The sequence below is a fragment of the Anser cygnoides genome, chromosome Z (genome assembly GCF_040182565.1).
Source record: "Anser cygnoides isolate HZ-2024a breed goose chromosome Z, Taihu_goose_T2T_genome, whole genome shotgun sequence".
Taxonomy (NCBI): Eukaryota; Metazoa; Chordata; class Aves; order Anseriformes; family Anatidae; genus Anser; species Anser cygnoides.
The window spans coordinates 1,252,918-1,258,410 of record NC_089912.1 but is presented as its reverse complement, the minus strand read 5'-3'; the positions used below and the strand labels follow the sequence as shown (position 1 = coordinate 1,258,410).

The 5,493-nt window shown below is 53.4% G+C and overlaps 1 non-coding gene across 1 annotated transcript; it reads right to left on the bottom strand.

The window, feature by feature from the left end:
* Positions 1-3,926: 3,926 nt before the first annotated feature.
* Positions 3,927-3,998, bottom strand: TRNAE-CUC (transfer RNA glutamic acid (anticodon CUC)). The gene has a single exon. It is a non-coding gene; the product is annotated as a tRNA-Glu (tRNA).
* Between the last annotated feature and the right edge of the window lie 1,495 nt (positions 3,999-5,493).

The following is a 5,493-nucleotide window of genomic DNA, read 5'->3' as shown; positions in this document are numbered from 1 at the left end:
GACCAGCATGTTCTTGTTGTTATGTCTCCTGAATGCGCTTCAGGTTTTGTTGAGGGTTAAACAACTACTTAGGAATCTCATCCGGAGATCTGTCTTGAGGCGGAATAGTTGCAAGTGGCAGGGAGTGTGGGAGGATATGGGCATGTTTCTAGAGCAGTAGGCACCTCCAGTGTTTTGGACATTCACTCCTGAACAAGTGCAAAATCCTAAAAAGCTGGAAGAATGCTTGAAAAAAAGGTGTCATGACTCTGGCAGTACCAAAGTGACACAAATCACTGTAGCGTGCTGGGGTCTGGTTTGTGCCTATCGAGCTGTAATTGATCACAGTATCACAGTATCACAGATTTCTAGGTTGGAAGAGACCTCAAGATCATCGAGTCCAACCTCCGACCTAACACTAAGTACTCTACTAAACCATATCCCTAAGCTCTACATCTAAACTTCTTTTAAAGACCTCCAGGGATGGTGACTCCACCACCTCCCTGGGCAGCCCGTTCCAATGCTTAATAACCCTTTCAGTAAAGAAGTTCTTCCTAACATCCAACCTAAACCTCCCCTGGCGCAACTTTAGCCCATTCCCCCTCGTCCTGTCACCAGGCACGTGGGAGAATAGACCAAACCCCACCTCTCTACAGCCTCCTTTAAGGTAACTGTAGAGAGCAATGAGGTCTCCCCTGAGCCTCCTCTTCTCCAGGCTAAACAACCCCAGCTCCCTCAGCCGCTCCTCGTAACACTTGTTCTCCAGACCCCTCACCAGCTTGGTCGCCCTTCTCTGGACTCTCTCGAGCACCTCCATGTCCTTCCTGTAGCGAGGGGCCCAAAACTGAACACAGTACTCGAGGTGCGGCCTCACCAGAGCCGAGTACAGGGGGACAATCACCTCCCTACACCTGCTGGCCACACTGCTTCTTATGCAGGCCAGGATGCTGTTGGTCTTCTTGGCCACCTGGGCACACTGCTGGCTCATATTCAGCCAACTATCAACCAGTACTCCCAGGTCCTTCTCGGCCAGGCAGCTTTCCAGCCACTCATCTCCCAGCCTGTAGCTCTGCTTGGGGTTGTTGTGCCCCAGATGCAGGACCCGGCACTTGGCCTTGTTGAACTTCATACAGTTGACCTCAGCCCATTGGTCCAGCCTATCCAGATCCTCCTGCAGAACCTTCCTTCCCTCGAGCAGATCGACACACGCACCTAACTTGGTGTCATCTGCAAACTTACTGAGGGTGCACTCGATCTTCTCATCCAGGTCATCGATAAAGATATTGAAGAGGGCTGGCCCCAGCACTGAGCCCTGGGGTACTCCACTAGTAACCGGCCTCCAACTGGATTTGGCTCCATTCACCGCTACTCTTTGGGCCCGGCCATCCAGCCAGTTTTTAACCCAACAAAGCGTATGCCAGTCCAAGTCACGAGCAGCCAGTTTCTTGAGGAGAATGCTGTGGGAAACGGTGTCAAAAGCCTTGCTGATGTCAAGGTAGATCACATCCACAGCCTTCCCCTCATCCACTAAGCGCGTCACTTGGTCATAGAAGGAGATCGAGTTCGTCAAGCAAGACCTACCTTTCATAAACCCATGCTGACTGGGCCTGATCGCCTGGTTGCCCTGCAAGTGCCGTGTGATGACATTCAAGATAATCTGCTCCATGAGCTTCCCTGGCACTGAGGTCAAACTAACAGGCCTATAGTTCCCCGGCTCTACCCTCCGACCCTTCTTATAGATGGGCGTCACGTTTGCTAGCCGCCAGTCAACTGGGACCTCCCCTGATAGCCAGGACTGCCAATAAATGATGGAAAGCGGCTTGGCCAGCTCCTCCGCCAGTTCGCTCAGTACCCTCGGGTGGATCCCATCCGGCCCCATCGACTTGCATACATCCAAGTGCTGTAGCAGGTCGCCAACCATTTCCTCATGGATAGCGAGGGCCACATCCTGTTCCCCATCCCCTTCCACCAGCTCAGGGTACCGGGTATCCAGAGAACAACCGGTCTTGCCGCTAAAGACTGAGGCAAAGAAAGCATTGAGCACCTCAGCCTTTCCCTCATCTCTTGTCACTAAGTTTCCCCCCGCATCCGGTAAAGGATGGAGATTCTCCTTAGTCCTCCTTTTTAGTTGATGTATTTGTAAAAACGTTTTTTGTTATCTTTAACGGCAGTAGCCAGATTGAGCTCCAGATGAGCTTTGGCCTTTCTAATTTTGTCCCTGCACAGCCTCGCAACATCCTTAAAGTCCTCTTGAGTAGCCCGCCCTCTTTTCCAAAGATTATAAACCCTCCTTTTTCTCCTAAGCTCGAGCCACAACTCTCTGTTCAGCCAGGCTGGTCTAGTTCCGCGTCGGCTCGTCTTTGGGCACGTGGGGACAGACCACTCCTGAGCCATTAAGATGTCCTTCTTGAAGAGTGCCCAGCATTCCTGGACTCCTTTGCCCTTCAGAACCTCCTCCCAAGGGACTCTGCCAACCAGTGTCCTGAACAGCTCAAAGTCAGCCCTCCGGAAGTCCAAGACAGCGGTTTTACTCGTCCCCTTCCTGACTTCGCCAAGAATAGAGAACTCTACCATTTCGTGGTCTCTCTGCCCAAGACAGCTCTCGACCACCATATCTCCCACCAGTCCATCACTGTTTGTGAACAGAAGGTCTAGCGGGGCACCTCCCCTGGTAGGCTCTCTAACCAGCTGCGTCAGGAAGCTATCTTCCACACTCTCCAGAAACCTCTTAGACTGCTTTCTCTGGGCTGTGTTGTGCTTCCAGGATATGTCTGCGAAGTTGAAGTCCCCCAAGAGAACAAGCGCTGACGATTTCGCGGCTTCTGCCAGCTGCCTGTAGAACTCCTCATCAGTCTCCTCAGCCTGGTTTGGCGGTCTATAACAGACCCCCACCGGGATGCTTGCCTTGTTTGCCTTCCCTCTGATCCTAACCCACAGGGACTCAACCTTATCATTCCCAGCCTCAAGTTCCTCAACATCTAAACACTCTCTAATATAGAGAGCCACACCACCACCCCTTCTGTGCTGCCTGTCCCTTCTGAAGAGCCTATAGCCAGACATTGCAGCACTCCAGTCATGAGAGTGGTCCCACCACGCTTCCGTGATGGCAACCAAGTCATAGCCTGCCTGCTGCACGATGGCTTCCAGCTCCTCTTGTTTGTTACCCATGCTGCGTGCATTAGTGTAGATGCACTTCAGCTGGGCCATCGCCTTCTTCCCCGGCTTTGCCATTGTTCCCCCTGGCACAGCTCCAACAAGCCTAATTTCAGACCCATCCCCCTTCTTTCCTAGTTTAAAGCCCTCTCAACGAGCCCTGCCAGCTCCTGGGCTAGGATCCGTTTTCCCCTTAGAGATAGGGACCCGTCTGCGGTCACCAGGCCGGGTGCCGAGTAAAGCGCCCCATGGTCAAAAAAAACAAAATTTCTGTGTTGGCACCAGCCTCTGAGCCACGTGTTAATCAGGTGGGCTTTCCGTGTCCGCTCGGTACTCCTCCCTGCCACTGCAGGGATAGACGAAAACACCACCTGTACTCCCGCTCCATCCACTAACCTTCCCAGTCCCCTAAAGTCCCGTTTGATAGCCTTCAGGCTTCTCTCTTCAATATCATCACTGCCAGCCTGGACTATCAAAAGAGAATAGTAGTCAGAGGGGCGAACCAGGTTGGGAAGCTTCCTGGCAACATCCCTGACCCTGGCCCCAGGGAGGCAGCAGAATTCCCTACGGGTAGGGTCAGGTCGACAAACAGGGCCCTCTGTTCCCCTGAGAAGGGAGTCACCTACTACGATCACCCTTCTGTCTTTCTTGGTGGAGGCAGTCTTGAGGTGTGGAGTCAGCTTCCTCGCCCTAGGCATCCTCCTGGGTAGACTTTCTACCTCGTCCTCACCCACCGGCCTCTCAAGCTCCAGCGCCTCAAATCTGTTACGTAAGGGCACGTGGGAAAATGGAACTTCCCTGACCGGGAATCGAAGCCGGGCCGCGGCGGTGAGAGCGCCGAATCCTAACCACTAGACCACCAGGGAGGGCTAAAATTGACAAGTTATGGACTGCACACCAAAAGCGGAGGGACCATGTGCTAGCAAGACACTTCAGTATGCCCAGCGAGGGGCTGGGTTCAGTGAAGCACATCTGAACTATTTCTCCACAAGCGCATGCAGCAGGAGAAACAAGCAAGAGGAGCTAGAAGCCTTGGCCCCATGCCAGAGCTACGACACTCTTGGCATGAGTGAAACCCGGTGGGAAGAGGCCTGTGACTGCTGCGTTGTCATGTATGTTTCCAGGCTCGTCAGAAGGGACGGGCAGGGCAGGTGAGGCTGGGGGGACCACGCGCTGTGTAACGGAGGCACTGGGCTGTACGGAGCTCCCAGTCGGTGACAATGGGGTTTAGAGCCGCTGGGTAAGGACCTAGGGAAAGGCAATTGAAAGGGATGTCGTTGTGGGAGTCCGCTATAGACGAGCCGGCCGGGATGACGGCACTGATGAATCATGCTTTAAGGAACTGAGAAAACTTCTAGATCGTCTGCCCTTGTCCTTACGGGGCACTTCAGCCTGCCACACATCAATCCGGAATATCACATCGCTGAGACAAAGAGGTCCAGGAGATTCCCGAAGCGCCTTGATGCTATCTTCTTGGTACAGGTCCTAGGAGAGCTGACTAGGAAAGGTGCCCTCCTAGACCTGCTGCTTGGAAAGAGGGGGGGTCTTGTGGGTGAAGTGGAAACGGGAACACTTCAATCTGAGCAGCCTGGACTGGTTGTTTTGCTGTTTTTCTGCGGCCCTGCTCAGGTCCGTGAGCATCCCCGTGGTGCACTTTCCAACCAGCTTCTCTACCTGGGCAGCAAGATCTTGCCCCAGTGCAGCAGCCCACATGGGTTGGCCCCTGTGCTGCCAGCAGCTCTGCTTCCATTGCTTGAACCTCCTGCACAGGGTCTTTGCCACCATCCACGAGTCAGGAGAAAGAGCGAGCGTTTTTCCCAGTCTGCCATATCTAAAGGCAGCTGGAAGAGGGGAAACATAACCCCCATTTTTAAAAAGGGAAAAAGGAAGAGCCAGGCAACTACAGGCCTCAGCTCTGTGCCCAGTCAGATCATGGAACAGATCCTCCTGGAAACTATTCTAAGGCACATGGAAAAGAAAGAGGTGAGTGGTGAACAGCCAGCATGGCTTCACTAAAGGTTTGCCTTGACTGACAAACCTGGTGGCCTTCTACAGGGGGGTTACAGCATTGGTGCGTAGGGGAAGAGCAACTGACATCATCTACCTGGACTTGTGCAAAGCCTTTGGCACTGGCCTGCACCATATCCTTGTCTCTAGGTTAGAGAGACAGGGATTTGATGGATGGACCACTCGGTGGGTAAGGAATTGGCTGGATGTCCACACTCAAAGAGTTGTGGTCAATGGCTCAGTGTCTAAGGGGAGGCCAGTGAGGAGTGGTGTTCCTGAGGGGTCGCTCTAGGGACCGGTGCTGTTTAACATCTTTGTCGCTGACATGATCAGTGGGATTGAGTGCCCCCTCAG